Here is a 27,514-nt window from a genome sequence, read left to right on the forward strand (position 1 = left end):
TGACCCTCCCTACTCAGTCCTTGAACTACTTCAAGACAAAACAACACAAAACTAAATTCTAAACAAAAGATAGTACTACTCAAGTACACAAAATATTTCAAAAACAAAAATACAACAGAGATATAACTTTTCTGGCTGCCAAATCCCAGCAGGAAACCTAATTTAGGGCTTTAGCAGAGCAGCCAAAATATTTACACTTCAGTCTGAAGGTGTGAACACGCAGATACATTTCCAAGGACGAAAGCAAGACTGTAAATTCTGAGCCCCTGGGACCTGCTACAAAAACAAGTCAGAAAATTCTCCTTAAATGTCGTTTCTGATAATCATGAGAAAAGTAAGTATGGTATGAAGGTTATAAAGGAAAGTATTCCTTTTCCATAATTGGTAAGCTTACTCTCGTAGAGGCAATCCATTCCAGAAAGAGTTCAACAGCAGTCAAGAACATACTTATTTTGAATAATTATAATACTGGACTTCACCTAAAAAGTAATAATGCCAGAGAATGAGAGATGTACCACATGAAAGGTTTTAGATCTCACCATACACTGCATGTGAGTTTAGTAGTATACCCCTGTTACAGAATCAAAAGAGTACAAACCCTTTTGGTGCAACAAGGTTGAAGCGACAAAGACAAGTCTTTAAAGTAAGTGACCAGCTTTATGTGACTCTTTCTTCCTTAGCCCAGCTAGCTTTATTGCAAGCAGGCATTGTACTCAAACCTTATTATCTCCAGATAGGATTTGTTGTGGTTGGTAGCCAGGAGAAGCAACACTGCACTAAAGCAGAGTGGAAGAGGAAATCAAGAAGAATACCATCCTCGTTTGAATTTTTCTTGAATTCTGCTTTATATTCCTTGTCCTTAAAGAACACGGTGCTATTTCCAGACCTAACCTCATCAGGAAAGACTTTGGCCAAAGAACCCCTCAGCACATGCAAATTGAGACCCTGGCCCTCCGAGCAACAGTGCAGACAGCTCTCTGCTCCTGCGTGGAGGGCATTGCCTTTGCTTTTAGGCTTTGGCTCATGTGGTTTCCAATACAGGAATAAAGTCTGAGGCTTTTTCTTTCTTTAGCTTCTTAGCTCGTTTGTTCTCTGGAGCAGTGAGATTTTAAAAACAAAGCCAAAAGTTTTGTCTCTGTAAAAAAAATCCCCCTGCTGGAATGGGTTTACTGAGTAGCACATGCATTATTATTTCATTATAATACTTCTCTCTCCACCTCTCTACTCCATTGTAGTCAGGTTCCCTGTAACTGTTCTTGTTTTAATACGTTCTCGTTCTTCTCCATCTTCCTCTGTAATTGATTTTTCCTCCTTCCTGTTTCCTTCCTTAACAGAGTGGGGACTCACTGGCACTTTACTTTGTATGAAACTTCCAGATATACCATATTTGCAAAAGTTCCTCTTTGTTAGGAACAGGGAAGTCAGCTTTCCTTATTACAGCTTCCATTAATTGTGCTTCAGCAGGTCACAGGAAAGCTCAGGATATGTGCACAGAGTTGACTCTATAAATCAGTAGTAATGGAGATGAAATCTTCTTCTGGAGTCTCCTAGAGAGAAGTGATTGCAGCAGTAAAATATCATCTTTGCAAGAAAAATAGTGTAATAATAACTTTGTGGGATTTCATATTACTGCTGTAACTTGGAGATGAGCACTCCAGTGCATCAAAACCTTTAATAATGTATGTGTAGGTGGCAAATTACCCATAAAGAACCTACTGAATTGTGGATAATGTTCATTTTATATTCTCAAAGATAACCTAAGCCTTTGGGTAGATGTCATCTCATGCCCCATGCTCATGACATCAAGCAGGAATATTGAAAGTACAACATGCTGACCACTTCCCTGAGCATAAGCATTTCTCCTCCTGCGAGCAGTACGAATTCCTACGGAGGCAGGGCATGAAGCACTTTTATTAAAGGCATATTGGGACAGAGTAAGCTTAACTTCATGTCAAGGGCCTGCATGAGTCTACCATACAAAATTTCTGTGCTCTACATTAGAAGAAACTTCTTACTCGAATCACTTTGGTGTCTGATGAATCAGAAACACGAATCGGAAACACAGAAATGAGAGGGAGGCCTGCGATCCAGCCTCTTTACCTGCAAATGTTTTGTACCAAGTAAAGCAATAACCATTAATGCAGCAGCTGAATTCCTGCACTCCCTGTTTCACCCACTGGACACCGAACATGTTCCTTAGGAACATTTGATTGTTTCATGTGAAGTGAAACAACTCTAACAGAAAGGGTTAAATATCACAAAAGAAGCAAAAGCGTTCATGCTCAGTCCAGCGCAGTTCTTTATCTAGCAGGACATCTTAAAAACAATTCATGCAGTACGATGTTAGAGCTTTTGCTTTAAACTGACAGCTGGGTAGTCACTTGTATTGATAGAAAATAAACAGCCATGAGCTTGCATGAAAGTGAAACCTCCCCTCACCCCTCTCAAACCTCCCCAAGCCCCAGGTAGGACTGTATTCATCCCTTCATTGATTCAGGGCCAAGACTTTTATGTAATCACCTGACAAAAATATTTCATTCTATCTGAAGTGATTTTTGGAAAAGACACAATGTCCCAGCGTGGCAAGACTGTAAGATTATCAGTCTCTTACGTAAGTTTCAGATATGCACACACCTTGAACTTCTGTATCCTCCCTTTCCTTGAAGCTCGCCACCTCCTATAATCCCTCACCTCTTCCTGCTGGGGCTCTCGGTCGCTGGAGCTGCCCGTTTGGACCAGACCTTTCCCCAGCCTACGCGGCTCAGCTCGGTGCAGCGGTGCCATCTCTTTTGCCAAGCAAAAACGGAGCTGCCAGTGACCGGCTCCGTTACAGAGCACCAGGCTGCAAAACGACTGCCTTGCTTCTAAATGAGGCAGCAGTGTCTTCTAAACCACTCTCCCTTTCGTCGCTGTGTAATTGGAAAGGCAGTATCAACTCCATTAGTTGTTACAGATGCAAATAGAGCTGGAGAGTCAGGCCAAGGTTGGAATCAAACTAATCACAGCTGTGCTGGCTAGGTAGGTCTGCCAAAGAATTTATATCTTGGCTTTAAAACTATGCTGTTAGCGGCAGTATAGCGTATATTCTCAGGACAGAAGGATGTTACAAAAATTAAAAACCCATTTGGCTATTTTTAAGTGGCAGAACCAAAAAATCTGTCAACAGATTACTCTTTTCTGGATCATAGTACAGAAAAACTGATGCTAAAATGATTGTAAATGTTTTGAAAAAAATTACTCATATGCTAGTTATTTTCCTAAGGATTATCATTCTGAACATTTTATATGTGGAGAAACAATAGACAAATTCATAGTTCTGAATAGTCACACAACATTCTGGGAAGAAATTAAGACATTTTCTTTGGCTTTTTCTATTTGTTTCTTTATGGTGTGCAGCAAGAAACCCTGGAATATATTAATATGATCCCTAAATGTAATGCCCTTAAAAGCATTAGAGGATCGTTACGAAAGATATTCCCAATAGTTCAAAATCCTCCGTCACTCTGAGGGTGATGGAGCACTGGAACAGGCTGCCCAGGGAGGTTGTGGAGTCTCCTTCTCTGGAGATATTCAGGACCCGCCTGGACAAGGTCCTCTACAACCTACTGTAGGTGAACCTGCTTCGGCAGGAGGGTTGGACTAGATGACCCACAGAGGTCCCTTCCAACCCCTACCATTCTGTGATTCTGTGATTCGGTAATTTGCACAATGCATAACAAATCCAATACAGTAAGTGAGTTACTAAATATAATGAACTTGAGAGACTTGGCAAGCTCTTTGTACGCTGTGCTTGGCAGGCAGGTTTTGTCGTTGTCTCCTGCTAGGGACCTTAGTGTGTTTATTGATCTTAGTTTGTAATCCCGAGGTCAAACTACAGCTGCGTGGAACTGCACCTTCAAGTCACTCAGAAATTGTAGCTGAAGCAACACAGCAGGACACAGTCTCTCAGCTGTGCTTTCCACCAAGAATTTGTGAGCTCCAGGGTCCTGGCCACCAGCTGGCCGACTCCCAGATGAACTTCAAGCTCTTCTTCAAATGCGCTGCTACAGGGAATATTTCTTTCCATACGTGCCTCTGTTATACTCACATAATGATGTTCAGCCTGGCAGCAGCTTCCTTCTCTGAAGTGTTTTGGGACTGGCCACTGGGCAGGCCTGAGCAGTTTGCTCTGTACATTTCCTTGCTGATTCACCAATAACTAGATCTACAGCAAGGCAGGTCTCTGAAAGTTATGTGCTCTCCTTGGACATGGGCTGCTGGGAGCAAAATCAAATCAGAAACAGGATTGATTTTTCCTCAGTTAATGTCTTCATTTCAAGGTGCGTGAGTTTTTAAGTGTGAGGTTTAAAATCTTGAGCATGGAACTGTCTCATATCAGCGGAAGAAAAGAAACAGCCTCTCAAGCAGACCTGCTCTACTGTCCCCTAAGGAAAATGCCTAAAATATTGCTAACAACAAGAATTTCTAGACCTCCCTGTACAAATTAGATCTATCTGATTTCAAAACCAACAGAAGGAAATATACTTGCCCAAAATGTTCAATCAGACTTGCACAGCTCATTGACTGTCTGCTAGACCCTTTGAGCTGAGAAGACCACCATAAACAGCTGTGCCTGCACGCTTCTATAAGCTAAGGAGTAACTAGGCACAAATAGGAGCTTGTGCATGAGTAAAGTCTTGAGTAATATCTTGAAATATGATAATCTATGCTAACATAAGTTGTGGAAGAGAAAATATGTCTTGTTCAGTACTTCCTTGTGCAGGAGACCTGCTTGGAGCCCTCAGAGGGTTTAATGTAACTGCCTTGAACTCTACTTTTCTGCTGTTGCTTTGAGGTTTTTTCATGTATCCTTTCTAGCTGCCTGAAGAGAGCTCTGAAAACCTCTTCCAGAGATCCTCCTGTCTTCTTGTCACTGTCCCCCTGCCAGAGACAACCTTCCATCCCGTTCGGAGGGCTCAGCTTTTGTCAGCAGGAGCTGTGCAGGCCAGCCCAAGTAGTGGACACTTCTGGATGGGGACAGGCTAAGGCAGGAGCCACTTCCCCAACAGGGCCACCCTTTTTAGTGGTAACTGACTACCTGGGGGAAACGGGCTAAAATGGTGACCTAGGAAATGAAACAATCTTCTGACTGGAAAGTGAAGAGTATGTGCATGTATTTTTGAACGGGGCTTTAATCATCGATTCTATACTGGTGGGAGTTTTGCTTGCATAAGCAAGTATGCAACATCAGGTCCACGTGCTCACATGAACTGAAAATACGAACTGATGCATACGGTACTTCACTGCACCATTAAAAGTCACACAGCCATTTGTCTACAGATCAAATTGCTATTTCTGTTGTCTTTTGAGTTGAAAACCATGAACAAGAGTGGACTTGTGGTTTGTTTCCCTGTTACTTTCAGTAAAGAATTATCATAAAGCCTAGAATACTGTAAAAATAATTTCACATTTATAAGAAAATTTTAATCACCTTTGGACTATTGTTTTAAAGAAGTTTCATAATTCAGAAATTTCACATCTTATGAAGTCATTGAGAATTTCCTCAAAATAGAAAAGTAGGAAAAAATTTGCTTTTTTGTCCTAAACAAGACTTTTTTTAGTCACCTGAATCTTCAGTTTTAAAGTGGAAAAGCTTTGGGTTTTTTAGTTGTTTCAATTTCATTTCCAGTTTTTATTACACCTGTAGCTGGAATGATTTTTTTGTGTTTATAGTAATGACTTTAAAAATACTACCTTGGGATGCAAATGTTCTTTTCCATTCTCTGCATGGTCAATTGCATTTTGTATCCTAAACTTTATGGAGGTAGTCTTATGATTAAATAGATTTAAAGAAAGAGCATGCACCTGGCTGTATGTAATATGAGGCTGACCGAATGATGTTGATGATGTAAACTCAGAAGGGAAATGATAATGTGCATTAGTGCATTACATTCCCTACCCATTGGCTGTGTTTTATTTCATCTGCAAACAAGTAAATATGGCAGGAGATACATCTTGCCCAGCTCCTGAAATGAACTCTGCCAGCAGTACCCCTGCACTGACTTTGCTGCTCACAGGTTGTCAGGAGTGAGACATCATCTCTCGATGAAGAGCTTATATGAAGCCCAGGGGCCCATCCTGGCCTACTTGTCCTGCAAAAAGATGAAAGAGAGGCACAGGCTCTTGAGAAAAGGAGTCCTCTCTTTTCACAGTCCTCTGCATCCCTATCCTCAGAGCTGAAGTCACCGAGGAAAGTCAAATCCAGCATCTCCTGCAGGCTCTGAATCACAGGGCACCAGCAAGCACTTCTGTCCTGCACCATGGGGGTGGACCATAGTTGCCTGATGAGTAGAGGTGAACCTATGAGGTCAGATGTATGAGGAACTCACCTCAGCCTTCATCCCGAGGTCGAGTTAAAGCTGTTGGGAAATATTTTCTCGTTCAAAAAATGTCATATTGAAGAAAACCCAAAAATCTCATGCTGGGTGGTTTCCTCTGCCTCGGTGTTTTCTGATTCTGAGCCAAAACAACAAATTTGTTTTGCTTTTCTTTTATTGTATTGTAAGGAATAGCAGAGCAAAAGTATGCATATTGCAAAATAATCTGAGTTCTCATGAGAAATTATTTTTTCCACTTTTTCAGGTCAGTGTGCTCCTTGTGACATTTCACTAAAAATCCAGGCTCTTGACTGGCATCTGTTTGAAATGAAACTGCAAATCTAGCCACCACTGATGAGAACTGTGATGCTGGTTGTTCTTATCCCATTCAGAGCACCTCTGTGGATGACATCACTGAGTGCCTAAAAGACCTGACATCATCACAAAATTGCATTCTACCGTCTACTGCAAAAATACATCATCATTATTTCTGTGGTCTCTAAAGAGAAATTGATTTTTTGTGCCTCCTGTGGACACTGCAATGCTATTTTAGTGTGATGCTTTTATGTCTGTAGCAGCTGATTGCTTTGACCCTGAAGTCCTTCTTGCAGTGCTGCTGACTTGCTGAATCACAGAGTTCATTCACAGCCTCTTGCCAGAGAATAATATGCTGAATGCAAAACTTGCTATAGCAGCAATATAAAAAATGAAATGAGATAACACAATAATAAATATAACATAAAGCAAAAGAAAATAATAGAAAAGGCTTAGAATAATAATAAAAGACCTGTCAAGTTCAATCAAATGTCAATGGCAGTGTGACTTGTTATGCCACAAGTTTTAAGTATTGCACTTCATTCCTGAACTGTTCATATGAAACCTTTCTCTGGCTTCCCCTGGTGATTCAGTGATGATAAGGACACTGAAGGCGGGGAATTCAAGCCTGATTCTTGCATCACCTTTAATTTCTCCTGTGGGGCATGAAAAATTCAGAATAGCATAAAATAGCTATGGAGGGATGGAGGTTCCTGAATTCCACTTGTGTCCTTGTGTCCAGTGGGTGAGACTTCTGTACTGGGAATTCAAGGGTTTGCATGCATTCAGATTTTCTCCTTGGCACTTCTGCCATCTGAGGGAGTCACCCTGACCTGCTTGCTTAGACCACATTTAATACAGCACACATCCGATGGGCTGCTGACCTTCACCCACATGGAGATCAACTCTCTCTGAAATGGAGCATGTAGTTTCTTTTCTTGAGTTAACTCTTCTAAAAAAGGAGCTTGGAAGAAGGTCCTCGCGTGCTCGTTGAAATCAGCCTGGTGCGCAGCTGGAGCACCCCAGAGGCAGCCACCTTTGATCCCCAGCTGCCCCTCCAAGAGGGATGGGGTGAACTTGCCCAGTGGGATGCAGCCCCCACCCCAGTCCCTACCAGAGGGTCAGCAACACGTCCTGCTTAACTACCCCATGGTCAGGGGGTAAGGGAGCAAGGTGGGAGGGCAGCCAGGGAAAGAAGGTGGGAACACTGAGATGTGCCGTGATTTCTGTACCTCCAAATCCCTAGCCTATACCTTTCTCTTTCTGCAAATTTTTCTGAGTTACTTGGCCTTCTCCATACAGGTCAGGGGGAGTCTGGGTGACGAAAGCAGGACTTTGAACCTTGTTAAAGGCACAAGGCTTGTGACCCCCAAATCCTGTTGAGCATCAAGGCATCAGTTTCAGCGTGCTTTCCTGCTACTGACAGCTATAAATGGGCTCCTGCACAAGGTTGCCACACTACCTTGCTCTCTGTTGGCTGACATACGAAGTGCAAAATTCATCATGGACAGTAAGACCTCCAAGTGCTTGAGTGCACTTGGATAACTCCCTGCCCCGCAATAATTTCAGAATTTTCTTAAACTGTTGCACCAATCAGATTTTCAAACCATGATAGAAGTCTCATTTCTTTTTATTTCCTCCTGTTGTGTAAGTGCAGCAAGAAACAGTATTTTCTTATGATACTGCAGTGAATACAACCTGGAAGTAGAGAAGCATGAAACTCAGAGGGAGAAATAAAGACGAGAAAGAATTTTTTCCAGTCACTACTGAAACAGAAGATTATTGAGTTTCCAAAGGATTCTGGCTTTCAGACCCCAAATAAATCTTTTTTTGTTTTTGACATGTCATACAGCTGAAAGAAAAGAGACTGCTAGGTAATAATGGATAACTGGCAGACTGGTAGGTACAACTTGAATTCCTCTTTTCAGAGAGATTATTGGGGGATCAAGGACTCTGTACACCAGCCACAAGTGCGATAGCCCATTAATTCCATTTTCAGCCTTACCTTCTCCTCCCGAGTGGGTTCCTCCAAGATGCTCAGCCTTCCCTTGGCACAGCCCGTGGTGACCCGGGCAGCCCCTTCGCTTCGGTGACTTGGCCACTTTGGGGCATGCAGCTGGCACAGACCCCATCATGCCCCTAAACGCACTGCCAGGCATGGCAGGCTGGGGGGTGAGACCCCCGCTCTGAACTCCATCATGCCCCTAAACGCACTGCCAGGCATGGCAGGCTGGGGGGTGAGACCCCCGCTCTGAACTCCTCGCCAACTTAACAAGGGAGGCAATAAGTCAGGGCTTCTTCACAGATGGACTGGGAAGGGTGAGGAAGGAGAGGCGGCGCAGTCCTCTCCCACCTCATGGACTGCTCGGAGTTTCCAGTAATGTGGTTGTCACACTGTAACGTCACGTACGTACAAAAGAATGAAGCACACTTTGATATGCAGGTAACTACTTAAGGATGCAGTAAGACCATTGAAGTCAGATTCTTGCCAAAAGCAGCACTTTTACCTCATCAACTCTTAACATGGGCTCACAGCCACTAAGTGCAATCCAACTCTTACCATGCCTGAAGTCGGATAATGCCTTATGTGCTCACAAGCTGTTTGACACGGCCTGCATTGCTGCTGCTTTTGAAACTGGTGGATTGGGATGGACGTCTGCTGTGCCTCAATGCTCAGCAATCACAATAGCAATCACTCCCCCTCCCAAAGAAGCACAAACTTTTTTTTTCTGTGGGGTGGCAGCTTTTAATTGAGATTAAAGACTGAGCTTAAGCTGTCTGACACCAGACTGCATTCAAGAATGTAGCATAAAACAAAACTGAGTTTGTGATGTTACTCCATCTCAGCTTCTGATGCTATAAAACAAATACAACATGTCAAGCTTTAGAGCAATTCTTGAAAGTCTTATGTGGCTCTTTTTCAGGCACTGCTCCTGTCAGCTTCCATGAGTTTTAGGATTTGGGCTTTCTCTTGCACGTCACGTGTTTTCAGATGAAACACAAGTTTCTAGACAGACATGTTCATAATCTTACTTGAGGAGGAGGGGACTGCCTTTCTTTTGCAAGAGTAAGAAAAAGAAGGAAAGGTGGAAGGGAAAACACCACGTTAATCGAAGATTTACTGTCACAAGAAGTAAGCAGTGCTATTTTAGGAAGCTGCTCAGACACAGGATTCCCTTAGTCTCTTAATTCATTGGAAATAAGTCGTTAGCTAACCCCGCTTTTGGTGTGGCGGTCACACTGGGCAATCCTCTTCTCTGCACACATGCGAGTGGTGACCCTGAGCTGCAATGAAAGCCACCCCGATGTTTGGAGGTGTAAAGGGGTATAAATGACTCACTAATCCTTTAATACTTCCGTTCACAATGAGGCTCAATTCTAAATGACTATGACATGATCCTTTTTTGAAACGGAAGAGCTGAGTCCTTCTTGTCTGCTCCCCACCGCCTCTGTTGCTGCTGTTCTTATACTCTGAATAAGAAGGCAGCTGTGGAGAAGCAAAGCAAGGAATAGAAATTCTTTAATTTGTTCCAGATACGTCTGATGAGACTCTACCTCTCACCGAATGATCTTGCATGTGTAATAATGGGTGTCAGTGTATCAATCAGCTGAGGGGGCTGGAATACAGTCAGGCTTCTACTGCACATGGAAAATCTGACAATGAAGTTTGCAGAGGAGCTGGGCTGGTCTCTGTGGGACACAGTCAGAGCTGAGTTATGCCTTACGGAAATACAGCATTGCCTCCCCGTCCCACGCAGGGGGTGCGTGACTATCTTCCACACGCTGTAGGAGAGGGAGAATGGGATCATGCTCCAGGACTTGCTAGTTTGGCTGTGCTGTTGAGGAAAATTAAACAGACGGAGCAATGGCATAGCTGCTGTGAATGATGATGCTGAAAGAGTCCTAGTCTGCCCGAGTTGCCCGACCACGGTCTCACAGAAACATCAGAATGAGCACACCAGGAAAAGAGATCCTGGTCATCTAATAAAGACGACCGCACAGATGAAATCAGACAGACCCAGGCTGGGATTTAACCACGTTGCCAAAGCAACCTGCAGCCTGTAACCATCTGAAAACAAATGTATGTAGTGTTCATGATGACTCCTGCCAATGGGGAGCCTGGCAGGAAACCCCAAGGGAGGAAAGCCTGGATGGAGGAGCCCAGCAGAGTGGCAGCCGCCCATCTTCCCTGGCAGCCCCCACCTGGGAGGATCACAGGGGAGGGCTCCCCCAACACTGCCGGGGGATGTGCTGATTCGGAGTCACCCCTCAGCCTTTTCCTGCCTGTTGGTGGGGCTGCCTCAGGGCAGAAATCTCAGCAAAGATGTAACAGCACCACGGTACTACTTCTGTGAACAGTGACTACGCCTCGAGTGCATGAAGGTGAGTTTAGCCCCTTCTCCCTACCCTGCTATTAGCGCGTGTGACGCCAGACCTGTAGCATATTACAGCAGTGTGTTAAGATACCATAAGTACTGCACTGGGTGACTCAAAAATAGCTAGTGTATATTCAGTGCATCTCAGAATAGAGGCTCATTCCTTTGGAGGTTCCTCTGCTGCCATTTTTAGTTTCTGATGCAAGAATTCAAGGACAGTCTCTCATTGGATCACGAAGGGCAATCTCCTTACACTTTATAGGTAAAGAGAGGTTGAGGTTTTTCTCATTAAGTATAATTATTTTTACTACTGTTCAGATTAGCATGTTCCTGTTTGTCAGACTTTTGATTAGAGATCTAGAGTATGTTTTTAAGAAGTCACACTACCACCACTAACGTGACGTCGCTTTGATAAATGCCATTACTTGGCCAAGTCAATATGACTTTATAGTGCTTGCGACTTGGAGGTTCTTCAGAAACTATCCCTCAGTCGCGTGAATACTGCTTGAAAGTTCTAAAATAATCAGATTCAGATCAAAACTCACATGCCAGCTCAGATCTTGCTGGAGATAACTGAGTTTAGTTCATGTTCTCAAAGAAGGACAATTAGAAATATATGACATTATGAAATACTTCATCCCCAATAGGCATAAAGAAACAAAAAATAATAAGAGTGATAGAGAACAATATATTTCCTTTGAACTCTATATTTATGTGCTACCTTTTACACAAAGACAAACTCAAACCGCAGAATTCTATGATTTAACAAGCAAGAACTGCTCTTCCCACAACCTTGGTATAGTCACCAGCGTAGTGGAAGGGAGCAGACCTTTAACAGAACATCAGAGTACTGTGAGCTTGGATGTAAACTACAGTGTCTCTGAAAGTGTGGGGGAACAGAGACAAGGGGAAACAAATAACCCAAAATAGAATTTGGCCAGGAAATGAGTCTGACTCACTCTCCCAAGAATTACATTGTCTTCTTCTAACTTTTCCTACAAAAGATTAAAATCTAATGGCTCACAAGATGTTGTCTGGTTTTCATTCTCATGATATGCCCTTATCAAGCAGGGAAATTGGCATCCGAAAGGACTGTCAAACACAGGGCAAAAGAAAATGCAGAAAAATTCCAGGAAGTATCTTTTTCTGTTGTATCTGTGCCTACTCTCTCAAAATCAATCCTACTCCCACTTGATGCAGTAGTAAAACCAGCTCTGACGACAGCATTGTAGTGCTGGGCCCTGAGGTTCCTCTCCCTGTATTATTCTGCTGTTGGGAGTAGGGTCCTCTTGCATGCTTCCGTACAGGGACATGCACAAAACTACAGATGACGATGGCAAACACCAAAGCGATTGTGTCACAAATCTTTCAAAAACCATGAAAGGCCTGGAGATATACCTTACATAATCTTTAAAGCTATTTCCAGTGAAGCACTCTCTTTCCAAACGTCTGTACACATTGGCTGAAATCTTCCAAGCACCGTCATTGCAAGGTGATCTTTATGAACATTAATTCAGTAGCTGGATGGCTAATACGGCATTTTGGTCTCTAATAGAGTCCACGTCAATGCTGAAAATAGCAGCCTGAAAGCACCTTATCTTGGAGCCCATATCTGAGTCAATGAAGTAATCCAATTCATTTGTTTGGAGCAGTTTGGTCACTGAGCTGTGAAGGTCTAGCTGAAGCTTCTGAGAATTTTCAGATATTTTAACTGAAAATCCTTTTAATATGTGAGCCCATATGCAATTAAATTCACCTTGTAATATATTCACATCTAAACTAAAACCACTGTGTGTAAATAGAAGGAGTTGCTATACCTTCATAATGGATAACAGTGAACAAAGGAAGAAATTATAACAGTTTACACAGTGTTTTCCTTAAGATGATTGATGGAATAATTTAAGGCCAACCATTTGGATGTGTATTCTTGAAAGTAATACTGTTGCTAGATGGTTATTCTAACATAGAAGACTGTAGACAGAGACGCAAAGATTATTTAAAGTAGGAAGGCTCTTAATCTTAGATTTAGCAACCCAGTTAGATTACCAGAGAGGAAATTGCTCATCTTGGCTTGTGAGGCTCTAGAAATAGCCCCGACCTGATATAACCAGTGCTTAAAAATAAAACTGTTTCCACTGATAGCAGAGAACTTGAGTTATTGGTAGGAAAGGGGGAACCCTTCTGAGGCATCCCCCAGAGTCTGTACCTGGCATGACAGGGATTCCCTACACACAGAAGTTAAAAGGAGACTCTTTGTGGTCCAGTTTGGCTACTGAGAAACAAGCAGTGAAAGAATAAGAATCAGCTGAAAAAAAAGTGCATTAATGATAGAAGACTCTTTCTGTGCAATATTTTTCTCAGGAATTATACTGAAATAGATCAGCTCCTTGCACACTTGCTGCAGAGACGCTGTTTGCTATCACATACCTCTCTCCCAAGGCACCTTCCCTACTACCAGAAAAGTCAGCTATTCACGTCATGTCCTTTCATACCATATTTAATCTATTATTTAGTTAAGCCAAATATTTAATTAGACATTTCAATACAAAAGCAATTAGCAAGCTTCCTATGTACTAAATAATAATTATGAAGCAGCTTAGTAATAGAAGAATGACTAATGAACAACATTTTGTTGAAATTCTATTTAAAGACTTATGTGATATGTTTTAAACAGTTTTGTTTTTGACTCACCAGCCCTGGTTAAAAACAAACAAAATCCTTTCAAATCTCTTATTTTGGGTTTTAATTCTTCTTGTTTTGCAACTGCCAGTGTGTCACTTTGCAACACAGTGACATAACACCAGAACAGCTTGTCATGATGACATTGCATGCCTACATCACAACATTGCAAAATAAAGTTTTTGTGAGCAAGAAAATAGTTTCCAGGGTATTAAAGTGCAATTGCAGGTTCCAGGATGTGGACTCGCCTCGGTAAAATCAGGTTGATCCCATGAAAGCTGAGGCTTCAGCCAAGGCACTTATTTGTAGCAGGATACTTTGTAAGAACAGAACCAGATAAACAGGAAACACTCTCTCTGTCATCTGAATAATAAGCATCCTCACCAGACTTCTGTTCATATAGGAGAAGTCTTGTAATTAATGATTTATGATTATGGGGTTCAGATGAGAGGTATGAACCATGTTGTCTGTTGACTGAGAGGTAAGAGTTAGTGGAGTAAAATGAGGAAGGAGGGACTGAACTGCCTGAGCACAGGGCAGAGGAAGGAGGGAGAAGTAGGCGAGTGCTGAGGGAGGGGCAGCTGAGGCGCAGGACCTGTGAGCTGTGAGTGCCTGTGGCTTCTTGTGTCACTGAAATGGCACAGGAAAAAAGCAGGTAAGGAATTCAGCTCTGCGTCATTTGCCTTATATCCGGTAGCATCTCAGAAAACTCTCCTCCTGGAAGCAGTTTTAAAAAGCACTTAAGGCACTCAAACACAACATTTTAAAGCAATTACAAATGCCAACTTATAAAGGAGTTAGTAGACGTTAACAAAATCTTTCAACAATCAGAGATAACAAAATGCTAGCTATCTTCATTTCATTTCTGCCTCCAGAAATCAGCTTCTCCAACCATCGCACTTCTGTCCAGTCTGCCAACTGCCCTACCCTCACTTTCATATTCATTTTAGCCAAGGAACAGCAAAGAGGTGGAGCAGCCATTTTGTTCCCTTCACATCTAAAGCAGGAAAATCTCACCCGAGTCAAAATTATTCAAGGGTATTCATGCGATCAGCGAGACTGGAGAGAGACAGAGGCCAGAAGCTGTGCTACAAGCTTCACCCACGCTGCCGTCCCTCCACCCTGTCTCTCTTTCTCCAACTCCCAATACCCAAGCACCCCCAGCAAAGTGTAAGGGTTCACCAGCAGGGTGGTGAACTCCATAAAATCATCACTCTGTCTTCGTCTCTGTAGACTTTGCCGCCCATGGATATGTAGCCCGGTTAGGGTAGAACAAGGTCATCTTTACATATGTCTTACCCAGTTTTCCCACAAGGACTACCTAGTCTCCCAGCTGCCATTTAAGGTGGATTTCTAGAGAAGCTATAGACAAAGTCTGTCCTTCTGGTATGATAGTCTTGGTGCTATAAAATAAGAAACTACCAGCTCCTTCCACTCTCAGATGCTCTTTCATTATCACCTTCACAGAAGAGAGCTAGTCAAAACTGAATGCAGGTAAAATTAAGCAGGTGCAGGCAGAAGAGAGTCATCTGTGTGCCAAATGCTGATGTATCTAAGGCTTCTTGCATTTGCATGGCATTCTTGGATGGAGCCTTTGTCTGCTAGAGCAGAAACCAGCTATTTCTTGTGGCTTTGGGAGAGGTATGCTCGAACAGAATAGGATGTCACTTTACAGTCATAATATTATTTTCACTTCAGTGCTTTAAATAATCTGAAAGTCTGCTAGGAAGAAAAAATAAATACAGAAAATTGTAGCCTCTTTTATCCTGCACAGAGTTGGTTAGGGTATATGTCCATTCCTGCGTAATAAGCTTCAGTAAGCTTCATTTTGTTTAGAAGCAAGACCATATACCCTGGAAAAGGCAGCAGGTATTTCCTTTGTGGAACAGGTCTCCTTCCAGAGTTTGAGCCAAATCTCACTGAAACTCCAGCAAACTTCACATTCAGTTTAAATGGGCTCTGTGTCAGGGCAAACTGGTATAATTTTCTAATGAAAGGCCTAACTCACTTAGAAATACCTCCTAAGATAGGAGGAGAGGTTATGTCATACGGTCTGGCTGTGTCCTATAGAGCAAATCAGCCTTTTATCTTCGGAGCTAAACAGAAAGCCGATCTCTCTGATTCATTCTTCCATAATGAGTTACGGAAATACAAACTAGAAACAAAGACTCCTAAGGAGAAAAAAAGGATTTGCTTTTGAAAACTCCTAGCTCATAGGAAAGATAAATGAAGTAGTGTATTAAGTAGTGGCTGGCTAGTAGATCAGCAGATAATCTGACAGGATGCATTCTCAGTTCAGATCTGTGTATCCAAATTTCAGTGAAAAGGACAGTACAAGCCTGGGGACTATGACAGACTGAGTACTGCCAACAGAGAGAGCATGCTCAGTGTGACTGAACACTGAGAACCACAGGCCGGGAAAAGTTGCACACCTTAATGTTGTGTTTAATGGAGAGCAACCTACTGCCTAATCACTAATTCTGGGAAAGCCTGCAACTTCTTCAGGAAAAGAGGAGTGCTGATGTAGGGCTGGACACTGCTTCCACTGATATTAATGGCAACACGTTTAATTGCATCAGTGGGGAAAGGATCAGGCCTTTAGGTGAAGGCATTAAAGTGTATCTACATACTAATGAACCAGCATCAGCAGGGGAGAAAGCCTGTTGTGTGAAAACAGCTAATAGTAAATGCAAGTCCAAACGATGTTCAGCATTTGTTTTTGCAAAAAGACAGGCAAGACATGAAAAACAAGACATTTAGCCAAGGAAAATGGATATTAATTCAGTTCCCCAGCTAGGGCACCTGTGCAAACAATACCATCCCCAGGCAGTTAAAACAGAGAACTCCATAGCTAATAGAGTAATGTTGATTAACACCTGACTGTTTCACAGGGAGTGAAGAATAGATTTGGCAGATTTGCAAAATGAAAGGATGTCACCTAAAAAGTCATTTCACACTCAGTGCTTCTACAAGAACATTCTAGATTTGAATGGTTTTCCTCAGCCAGAGCGGAAAGTTTGACTATTTTTGTGAGGTTAGAAAAAAAGTTTGATTTGGTAAAACTAAATATGCCATGAATATAATTTTTAAACAAACTTTGCTTCTAACCTTTTAAAAATTCCGAGCATTTTTGGTGTAAACCAAGCTAGCTTTTTAACTAGAAAAATATTTTTATACAAGTGGGTATTTTCATAGTTTAAAAACATTCTCCTAATGTTTTTCTAACGTAGAAATTTAATTAAATCAACGGATGCTCATGAGTAATTTCAATATCAATTTTTTTTTAAAGTTCAGTAGAAAGACTTCTCTTCAGGTCAACTGCTCCAAAAAATTCTAGGACAAGAGGTTTTGACAAAGTTCTGACTAAATCAGTTACAGCACCTGGACCCCTTGCTGCAGCAGATTATATCCTGCCGAGACTTTGCAGGTGGTATTCAGCTCTTCCTTGGAAGATTAAATTTGGAAGTGGCCCTTAGAAACCTGTAGGAAAGTGAGAAAATCACATTTTTTTCTCTCTCTTTCTGTTTTTGCCTTTTCTTTTCTCCCAAGAGCAGCAAGTTTCCATGCCCAGGAGCTTTTAGTGTGCAGAAAACATGCTTCATTTGTGTTTGCATTCAGCTCTGGTGGTTCTACTGTAGGAGGGAAATGAACACCATGTGTTGACCATTGATATTAAAAAATAATCCAGGACCTAAAAAAATAGCTGAGAGGCCTGTTCTTATCCTATTGCTAGGAAGACTAGAGGTTTGTGGGACCAGAATAGTTTCTATTTTATATTAGGGTCTGTAACTAGATTGACAGGAGTTAATCAGAACCCTTTAGATGTTTTTAGTATCAGGCACATATATCACCCACCTAGCCTCAGACTGACCTCAGTTTAAGGTTAACTTGAAGTTGATTACAACTTCATTTAAAAGAAAAAGAAAACCAAACCCCTCCAGGTAGCCACCAACAGCTGAGCAGGACAGCAGCCTGTCATGCAGATGGGGGCTTTTCTGAGCCTCTGACAGCCAGATCAAGCCATTCCTTGGCTCCTCAAAGAAGCCTATTCACAGGTCAGCAAAACACAGACGGTTTTATTTACAGCTTGCCAGTATCATCCAGACCAGCAGCTAACTGAGACTGTACTATTTGCATGCTTGATCTTTGCTGAGCTATAAATGATGAGCCCCAAAAAAGTATTTTCCCTCATACACTTACATAGTGCACCTTCTACTTGAATTCCTCAGATTTCCAAGCAGTCACTGAACAGTGCTAAAAGCTCTTTAAAGATTATGGACCACTGAATCATCATGAAATGGTTTTCGAGTGATTTAGGAAAGTATTTTACATAAGAGACTTTATGGATTGAGCGGGAAGAATGTAAGCAAGCCCTTTTAGCACAAGTTGGGAACTAGGAGTGGGACATTAGGATTAAAGCTTGGAAACTCTGGTCGTTTCAATTTGTTCCAATCCCGGCTTTGCCGGGTGAGTCAGAGAAACGCTGCCAAGCAGCTGTGTGAGAGACTACCCTCACAGGAGATAAGGAAACACTGTAGGACACACAGAGTACCTCTATCAGCTTGGTTTCATCACGGCTTAAAAAGAAATTGCAGTGCAGGAACCTACCCCATCTTTTACGTGTGCTGACTTCTTGCAGGACTCTGCTGTTAATAAGGTTTGCAGAGTAGAACAGAGAGAGAATTTACATAAGTCTGTGGATATGGAGATAGATAAATTTGAATTTGATCTGCAGGAGAAAGGAAATAAAAATAGGAGTCAAGAATTACCATGCTAGAAAGATTGCTATGTAGAGCCGTATAAAGCTGCCAGTGGAAGCTAAAAATACAAAACATGCTTAAAGTAAAATAAGCACGAAAGGATCCCACTATAGGAGGACAGAATTATTTTGCTTCATATAGGGAGAGTTTTTGGGGCAAGAATTGAGCTTCTTTATAATTTCCTATATAGAGGAGTACATAAAACTCTGTTGTCCATTCTGTTTACATACTTCTTCATGTTGTTAAGGATCAACCAGAAATGAAGAACTGGGCACTGTGTGGATGAAGAAAAGGAGACAGTCTGCACCCTGAATTGCTTACAGTCAAAACAGACAAGACGGCCAAAAACTAGGGAAAGGAGATAGAAATCTAAGGCAGCAAACACTATGGTACTTTCCTGAGGGCAGGGACGGGAACGTGATAAGCGAAGGGGAAGGGCAAAGCAAAGGAGGGAGGGAGAGAAGCAGGGCAGGGAGGTGGGAGGAGAGTGGAACCATCAGGGGCAAGTCCAGGGGGACTGAAGATGAACAGCCTTGGACGAGGCAGGCATCACAGCAAACAGCTGCTTGGCACCTCCTGGTCAAGACTGCAGAAAAACATTATCAATGTCCATGAGGCTCGTCTCATGTTTTGTGTGGCTCTTTGTTGGCACATATGCCCAGCTATGCCCTCAAAGACCACACATTTGGAAAGATGAGAGGTCTCAGTCCTACAGACAGATATGATTTTTGACTTGTACGTTTCTAAATATGGAAAGAATTGGAGACATTTTTTTCTGTGCATCCTATTCTCCAAAAAAAAGACTTTTGGGTCAGGCAAAATTGCATGGGAAACCCTAGCAAATTCCTGAAATTGTTTTAGCTGGGGAAAAAAATACAAAGGAATATGTTTACTTCCGTTCAAATTTTTTACTTTGACTTTTAAAACAAAAAATTACCTGGATTTATTTTTTAAATTAATTAGATTAAACTGTACCTTCATTTCATTGGGCCTTAAATGAACTTTTAACATATTGACTAGGCCTGAATAGTCATTATGTCGTGTCCCGGATACAATGTGAGTCTAATGCTGTTTGCCAGATAAACAGAGGAGTGCAACGAACAGTTTGCAGTTGTGCTAAGCACAGCAGTCAAAATTTATCTTTAATGCTACCTTTCAACATGTATTTTGCATAATACATTGCTCTTCTGTTTCTTTTTCTAAGGTGATCTAGACAAATGTACACCTGCTCAGTTGATCCAGAAAATTCTCCTCATTCATCACCGGGTATGCTTACTTACCCTGCCCTCAAAACACACACAGTTAGCTTGCTTTCAGCTTTTCAGATATTGGACCTTTCCACTGAAACACTGGAGGAAACAAAACTGGCTGCCTGTTACTCCGCAGGCTGGCTGGTTCAAGGTGAGAGGAAAAGGAGCCCTGGAGTTAAACTCTTTCTATGGAAATTACCTTTCCAGAAACATTTTTGCATAGAACATGGGGGGTTCCTTTGAAGCATCTCAGCAGTCCTCTATTTCCATGGTCTCACCCAAGCAAAGGAGCAGCCTTTGAGGAACAATTTCCAGGTTTGGTTTAACTGTTAAAGACAATATCCTAATTTGCACCCAGGAATGAAATCAAAACAGAGCGTAGCACAGCACAGACCGCAGCAAGCCAGCAACAGCATGCTACTCCAGCTGTAAGTAACCCTAACCCGTAGCCAAACTATGCAGGGCCCACACCATGCTCTGCACTTGGCACTGTAAATAGGCAATCTAATGGGTGAAGAATTTGCAATCTAATTTTAGATGTGCTGCTACAATGAGAACAATTAACATGGTGATTATGGACTAAGGGAGTATGAGAACCACAACCTTCACCTCAAAAGGTAACTTGTTGGGTCTGGCGCAAGGAATGTTTTGTTGTTGTTTCTATTTGTTTTAAAGATATCATTGAGTAAACTTGGGCCTCATGACAATAGAAACAAGCTTTCTTGGGTGGTGGAAGGAGAGGGGAACAATGTCTCTGTGAGTAAGACTTCAAGAGCCTTTCCACTATGAACAGGTTAGGGACAGGAAGAAGAGGTCACCCACGTTCAAATCAAGCATGCAGCCATTGAGACATAACTGTGAACAAGTACAAGACGCACTTAAAGTTGCAGTCTGGAGAGTTACAGAAAGTATTTCAAGCCAGCACAAGGAGTTTGAAAGTGATATGTGAAACCAATGAAGGATTTGAAGGGGAGAGAGGCTTGGATGAAAACCCTATTTTTTTGGACAAACCGAGAGGGAACAATGAAGAAGACCATAGAGGAAACCACTGCAGTAATCATCCAACCACCGGTGCATCCCTGCACCATATCCAGCACAGTTCCTTGCACAGTCTAATCAGGGAGACTCCATGGCAAACAATCCTTTCTAAGCACGGACCTGGGGCAGGAACATGGCCCTTGCTGTTGTTGCAACATCGAGACATCAAACAGAACCAAAAAAAGCTCTTTTGCCTTGCTGCGAGAATTTTAACAGATTTTGCTGATATTGTTTGCATGAGAGGAATCCAATAAAGTGACGAAAAGAGAATGTCTGATGCTATCCAAGCTTCAAACACACTTCCCTCATGGCTTTTCACAGTTGCTGCTTCAGGTGTATATACAACACTCTTACTTACCAGACATATGTACATGTTTCTGCCCACCCGCTTTCAAAATACTGTAGTGTTTAGATTAGTGCAAATATGCAGGTGAAGGTGAAAAAAGGCTGGAGAAAATGAACAAATTTTGTATGATTCATTCGTTATGCTTCTGTTCACATTTTGCAGCTTCAGAAGCTCAACTTAGATAACAGTGTTAGTTTCACTATTTCACAACAGGCTAAAGTTCAAAATGGCAGTTGAGAATGAAATAAATAGTTAAAAATAAAATTACGGGAAACATAAATCCAACATGCAAACCACATACATACTATCCACTGGCAGAAATAAAACTTTTTGAGATAGGTCTTCCATCATATAACATGCAGGGTTCCATTGAAGTGAAAAAAACCCTAAACAAACCATGGATTACTTCCTGAGATAGTGCACAGTGATGTAGCAGTACTAATTTTTCAATCATGCAGTGTGAAAAAAAGGATTGTCTAATTATAAGGAAAATATTTCAAAAAAGAAAACTAGTTCTCTGGCAAGAGAACCATGAGTTAGACTCACAAAAATATTTGGTGGGGTTTACACAAGCTCACAAACATGTAAAGATTCACCATGAAGAGTAAGCAACTGAGAACTCTTTTCCAAGCAAAGGAGCATCTTCCGCATTTTTGTTTGCCAGTTCTCAGAAATAGTCCTTGTGAGTTGAACTACCATTGCTGGAATTTTATGTTTTTCAGAGGAATGTCTCTTCCACCTTGCTTCTAACTATGACTTTATTTCACTCTTTCTTTGGGACTAGATTGTGTCTGTCCTGTGACAGGGCAATGGCCCAGGGGAGCAATGTCTGACCTAAGCAAGATATCTACAAATGCTGTCATCTGCATCTGATTCAGTTGTTTGAACTCACCAATTAACAGTGAGGAACAGTTTCAGAACCTGATTCCCCTCATCCATATGTAAACTTCTAAAAGAAGACAGATGCATTGTCATCTCAAGAGCAGGAAAGGAAAGGGCTCCTTTCTTGCCACTGGCTGAAAAGGGGAAGGACAGGGAAACTAGCAAAGAGATGAGAGAGAAGATAACAGTTAAGACACTAGATATTTAAATTATAGGCACAAGACAGAGGCATACTGTCTCGAAAAAACAATTTTCTCCCATGTTTCAGAAGCAGAAATATTTTGTCCCTGACACTGTGTTGTTACTCTTTTTTTTTCTGATATAATACCACAGCATTAAAAATTAGACTTGTTCCTTTTTCTCAGGGAGAACAACTTCCAGGATTTCAAAATGGAGATGAAAATGTATCCAAAAGAAATAAATCTGGAATAAACAGATGTTCTAATGATATAATTGGGCTCAGTAGAGGAATAACATGATCTGAAGAACATCTAATGACAATCAACACCACATCTGCAGCATTTTATTCATATATCTGCTAGTCAGAAAGAGAAAACACAATTGGTGCAGAATCTGAGCCCCATGAAAAAGAAAAGGATATTTTTCCATTGCCTCTTGTGAAGATTGGATTAGATTCTTGGTGCTCATAACAAAATATCCAGTTTATCAGAACATCATCCAGTGAAAAAAGAAACACAATGGGAACATATGTGCATTTGGTAAAACCAAGAGGCCTTTCCCCTTTTGTTTCAGCCTTAGGGTCTTCATTTTAAATAACATTATCCACAAGCAATTATAACTCTCCAGGCAACCACCATGTTGCAAGCATTGGCCACTAAATAAAAGTCTCCGAGGACAGGAGAGGGGGAAGAGCAGATAACCTGAGTGAATGACAAACCTCTGTTCATTCACCAGGAATCAGAGTAAACATTTATTTGAGCATGTACATTTTGGACTTTGTGCATGCTTACCAACTATTTTAATGCAGTTACTAAATACAAGGTAATGATGGTATTAAATATGAAGTGCTGTGGTACCACACCCAGGTGATATCTCTGGCATGTAAAGGTCTGGAAATAATCTGCTGCTTATCAGAGCTTTGAGCAAGGCTGGACACTGGTCCTAAGGAGGGGCTGGGGAGCTGAAGGACACCTCCTGTGACCCCATGAAAGCCACATCTGCCACCCCAGGCAGTGCCACTTGGAAGGGAGGAACCAGTTATGATGTCTCTAAACATTCCTTGTAAATCTACGCATTTTGTCATTCCAGACAGGATAGAAAATGAAGCTCCAGGCTACTTTTCTTAAACCTGAGCTTTGTTACCCTGTGACAAATAGCATTTTGGTAAAACTGTCAGTTTGCACCCAAATAAGCTGTGCAGTACAATGACCATGTGCATTTTTTCGAGGTTATCTCAGCAAAGTATGGGATGCACTTCCTTAAGGCTTGGAAATTATTGGGGTGAAAATACAAAATCTTTAAATCTGGAAATGCACCACTGTGATGCACTGAAGTATAGCCTAACAATCTGCAAGTAGGGTTGTTACAGCGTGCTGGTGATGTGATATTTTCTGAACTTTAGTGGATGTAGTACTGTTCCTGTAAAGATCTTATTTTGCATGTGAGTTTTAAGATTTTGGAAGGGAATGTTCTACTTACTGGTCACAGGCCATTCCGAAAGGACATCTGCTTCCAGTTATTCAAACACAGTGTCTGCCTCCAATCTGAGTATTATAGTTTGATGCGGAGAAAGAAAAGAAAGAGCAGGTGTCTAGACCACAGTTCTTAACTGAATCGCTTTCAGGATATAGTTCAGAATTTCATTTTAGTTCAGACTGAATCAGGATATTTTAAATAGTTTTTTAAATGGTTTTGTGCTATTTGTATGGATCATTCATTCTTATTTCTGGTCTGATAGGACAAGTTGTCTTATGAGATTCTGTCTTCAGCTTAGCCAGCTGAAGTCATATACCTTTCATGGTTTGAATAATACATATTACTAAAGACACAGGGATGAGTTCTTAGGGTCTTGGTGATTTATATTGCTGCACACCACTGTCTTGGCACATTGAAATCTGCAGCACACAAAATGTGATGGTTCTGTCTTTCACATACTGATTATTGCTTTAAAACACTGTGAGACAAACAAGGAAGTGTGAGAAGTCATAAGGCTACCTTGTCACATGATACGAATTATTTCTTTTTTTGTGTTAGTTTCCCTGAACGGTCTATCCCTGGAGCAATATCTCTGTAAATAAACACTTGATGGAGAAGTGAGACGAGTTTGAGAGAGTTCCAGAATTTTTCATATTTCCTGCAGATTCTCCCTACTTGGAAGATATAAATCTGCTGTTCTACATCATGTCAGGCTTGCAGCAGTTTTGTAGCAAAGGTGCTGTCTTATATTACGCTCTTTCTTTCCCTTAAAATGCCCTAAGAAGAGACATTGAATGCTTTGTGAGAATTTTCCTGAATTCCTGACACTAACACCCTTCATGATTTTTCCAGATTACATAAATTATTAAATGACTAGTGCTCATTGTGGCCATGTGACTGGATTTCTCAAGCACTGGCAGAGGTATATGTGCTTACCTCATCACTGAATCACTGAAGCAATTTGAGGGCTACATGGTGGCCCTGTGAAGCACCATGCTGTGTTGAGCAGATACTCTGAAAGCTCATCTTCAGAACTGGTGCTGGAGCCCAGATCCTCAAGTGCACTGAGGTGCCTAACTTCACGACACTGAGGATTAGGGTCTGTTGATCCTAGCAGGCATTTATAGCCATAAGCCAGGGGAGTGGGTGCAGATGGAGAGTGAGTTTCTCTTCCACTTTTTGAAATAAGCATTTGAGCTGAGGAGAGAAGCACACTGCAAGTTTCTAAGACATTCCTCTGCACAATCCTTAAGGATTTATCTCTCTGTTAGAGGAAGCCTAATGCATTTCACTATGTTCTCAGCAAAGCACAGTCTTGGTTCTGTCCTTGTGCAGCTTGGGAGCCCACGGCTTCACTTTTTCAAGCCCAGTGATCTGTCTGTGTTTCTACCTGAGGGTTCTGATGTGCTTCCGATAAGCTACAATTACAGGTGAACAGGTAAAACGAGAATTCAAGGGCATTGCTGAAATTCTGGGCTCAGCATCCCTTGCTCCTCCCCTTTTATCACCATCTTTGTTTTTCTACACTAAGAACTTAACAGCAGCTGAGCAAAAAAAATCATAGATCCATGCCATTCTCTGCCTACTTATCTGGAACTCATCAGAGAATCTGACTACTTTCCGTTTGCATGCGAAAAAGAAAAGTAATGTTAAAGTCTATTCAGAAATGTGAGTTAGATAGTAGTAAGATGTATCGGGATACTACACTAATGATAGGGATGGATGGATGCACAGGCTTCTGGAAGTGATATCTGCATAGTAACACAAGAGTCTCCAATTTGGAGCTTTCTTTTTAACTCTCCTCCCATAAATTTAACCTGAAGAGTGGAACTGGATACATTTTCATGAGATAAAGTATTACAGAAAGACCATTGATTTCACGGCCATTTTAAGCCAGAAATGCACCAGAAATATGCAGTCCTGTCCACCCTCATATTTAATTCCTTTCTACCATCTTCTTTAGCTTCTCCTCCACCTGCTCCCACGCAGCATGCACTAAACCAGGTTCCAGGGGTGATAAGGACTAAAACTAACTTGCAGAAAAAGAAAGGATGCCAATCTCTCTCTCCCCAGTGCACCCTCCCAATCTAGTTGTGCATAGATCTGTAGTGATTTTGCTAGCACTGAATGAGAGGTGGTAGTGGGAAATCAAAAGACGGAGGACAGAGAGGATTTTTCAAGCTATCTGCCTACATATCTACCCAGAGAGGGTCCAGGCACAACCCCCACACTGGTGGGCCTCTTTCCCTGCTCTGCCAGACCTCTGCAATTCTTTTTCTTACAAAGCTAAAATACTGCTTGGTTTCTTTACGTAGCAGGGTGTATATGCCTATGTGTGCAGGAGACCTGATATTTCAATAAGAAATTAAAAACGTGTGACCACTACCTGGTGAGAAATTCATTCCAGTATCTCAGCAGGGTGGTCTGAGAGGTTAACTAGTCATTGCTGGAATATGGGAGCCACTGCCAACTGCTTTGAAAGGAGGTGCTTTCCACAGGAAAGCCGGGGTCATCATGATACCAAATGGTACAGTGATGTAGATTTGTAACACAAACATGAGGGCTCTTGCCCTTTTCTGCCACCAGCCTCTCCCTGCTTTGCACGCATACTCCCTGTCATACGATGCAGCAGCCTTGTGACTGCACAGCCCTTCTTCTCACCCACCATCCACACTCAGGTTTCACCCAGCTCTGTAATCTCCATCTCTACCAGGTCGCAAAAGGTAAAAAAAATGCAAGTTCAGCTACAATGTCAGTTCCAAACCAGCTCACTTGCAAAATAACATAAAATGGGATCCCTGAAGAGCTCAGTCCATTCTGTTTCATGAATCTCAAAAGAAGAGTCATTAGAGGGACCACTGGGGTTTATTTAATTGTCAACTTTGGTGCCTTTTCAAACAAGCCTGGAGTTCAGCTGATTTCTGATAACTCCAGCCACAGCTGATGGGCAGGCAGTTCCTTCCAGGGGAAGATACCAACGCCATCATGAAGGCCTGCCTTATGTGCACTGCTCCTCAAAGGCTGAACGCAAAGTACACCTGCAAACAAACAACAGAGCTGAAAAAGCTCAGATGGTGCTGTCTGACTGCTTTCAGCTAAGTGATCCCAAGCAGCGTGTCCTGGTAGCGCTTCTCTTGCCCCTCTAAGTCAGCAAAGAAAGCTAGAAAGAGCCTATTTTAACAGCCTTTGTCTCTGCTTGGCTTTTGGAGTAACAAGAGTTCTGAAATGTATTCCTGCTACAGGTAGGAATTAGCAAGAGATCAAATGCCACGAAATTCATGCAACTTTCTTGTTACTACCTCGCTGGACAGGCCAATACACCATGTGCATAGGCAGCCAGTTTGAAAGAGCAGAATTGTTGTTGATATACACACACGTGTGTACATACATCTATCTAAACTTTGTATTTACTGCAAACAGAGCTCAACAAATTATTTGCACTAAGTGCTTTCCAGTGACTACTATTCTTCTCTTCTGTTCACTGCTTCCCCTTTAATCCTTTAGCCATATGTTTCCCAGATTCTTCAGTTGTTGGGTGAATGATGTCTAGTCAACACTTAAATTGTGTTACTTCCTTGGAGCTGCTTGGACAAGCTACCCGTTCTTCCTCCAAGCCAAACAAGAAGGAGCCAGACAAATCACTGGGACTCCAGAGAGTAAGGCTGTCTGCAGAAGGACATACTTCTTCAGTGGGGAGAGCAGAGAGCAGTAGTAAACTGATGCTCAGCTGAAGCCCTCTTCCTATTCAACCCCCCACTTACTTGCTTTCTCAAATCCCGAATCAGACTACCTTGAAATGTAAGGAATCAACCATATAGTCACTCTCATTCCTTGTTTCCAGGTGGTCTGGGAGAAA

Source organism: Opisthocomus hoazin, chromosome 2, assembly GCF_030867145.1.
Source record: "Opisthocomus hoazin isolate bOpiHoa1 chromosome 2, bOpiHoa1.hap1, whole genome shotgun sequence".
Classification (NCBI taxonomy): Eukaryota; Metazoa; Chordata; class Aves; order Opisthocomiformes; family Opisthocomidae; genus Opisthocomus; species Opisthocomus hoazin.